Consider the following 1,394-nt stretch of genomic DNA (forward strand, 5'->3'; position numbering starts at 1 on the left):
TGTTTGAAAATTAGTCCATCAGATTTTGGCCACTTTATGATGTCATAACGTTTTTTTGGCTTGTGTAACCGTTAGCCAATCACCAACCAAGGTAACCCCCGCCCCCCCCTACCTTATCACCTGAATCTCCTCCTAGAGCACCATTGTGTTCTTTTTAACCAAATATCTCTCAGAGGGGCGTGGGGAGGGGCTCCTTATTTTTCATCTAAAGTAACAGACAGAGAATCAGCACTTTTGAAACAGGGCTGAAACAGAGGGGATTATGGGATGCTACAATGCTCTGTTTGGTATTTAGAGCCAAACACTTGAGAGACATGTTTTGTATCTGAGACTTATAATATATTGATGAAAAACAGTATAATAGGGGACCTTTAACTCTCCATATAATTGCTACACTGATCTGGAGTCTGCTATTTCCCAGCTGTATTCAAATGAGCTATTCGTGGTTGTATTATTATCTGACTTGTTTATGTGGGTTCTTTTGGCTGTCCACACATTAGTGATTACTGATATGACCATGGTGTTGAAAAATCAATCTGAACTTTTTGGCTTGTATTCATCAGCAATGATAAAAGGAAAAGGTATAAAAGAGAGCTTAACTATGTGATGCAAAGTGAGTCATTACCAATAGGACTATAAAGAGTCTGTAATCTGTACTTCGGTTTACACACGTCTGTTGGAAGTGGCTTGCCTGTAGTCAACTGTGAAAGCAAACTACTTTGCAAGCACAGTTAATAGAGAGAGTGTCTCCTTCGATCACATATTCAGCCCTCCCCTCAGCCTCAGCATAGTTATTTGCTGTTATTTGGAGAGTGAATGCCATTGTTCTGGCCCATTCAAATGATAAATACAACGTTTCCACAGTTCCAACAGACCGCTACAAACATGTTTGGTGTGATCACACTCTAAGTGTCCCCTCATGGCGACTGCAATTGACTGAAAAACTCTTGCCTCAGCCTCTGATAACTGAGAAGAGGCTGAAGCTAAATCATGGTCACTGTATTTCATACAAATTATCCATATTCCTGAGCAAAACACATTTTGCACACACACCATTCATCCCTTTGTAAACCTGACAATAGATTCACATTTTCACCCTTAGACACAATCTTATTGATATTTTTCGTATTTTCACAAACCTTAATATCTACTATTTTGATAGATAGAGATGGCCAAAGGTGCACGAAGGCTCATCAATCTGATGCATTTGACTGTCTCTTTCTGTATAGATGCAAACTTCCTTTAACCTGCCAAAGTTCCATCGCAGGGAGGATTATTACTAACCTTAAAAACGAATCAATATTTATTTCTAATCAATTGTTTCCCTCAGCAGTCATGTATCCTTTCATGTTCTCTTTAAAAGCACTTACATGCATGTTAATATGATGAAAACA

Source organism: Notothenia coriiceps, unplaced genomic scaffold (genome assembly GCF_000735185.1).
Source record: "Notothenia coriiceps isolate Sejong01 unplaced genomic scaffold, NC01 NC01_scaffold00012796, whole genome shotgun sequence".
Lineage (NCBI taxonomy): Eukaryota > Metazoa > Chordata > Actinopteri > Perciformes > Nototheniidae > Notothenia > Notothenia coriiceps.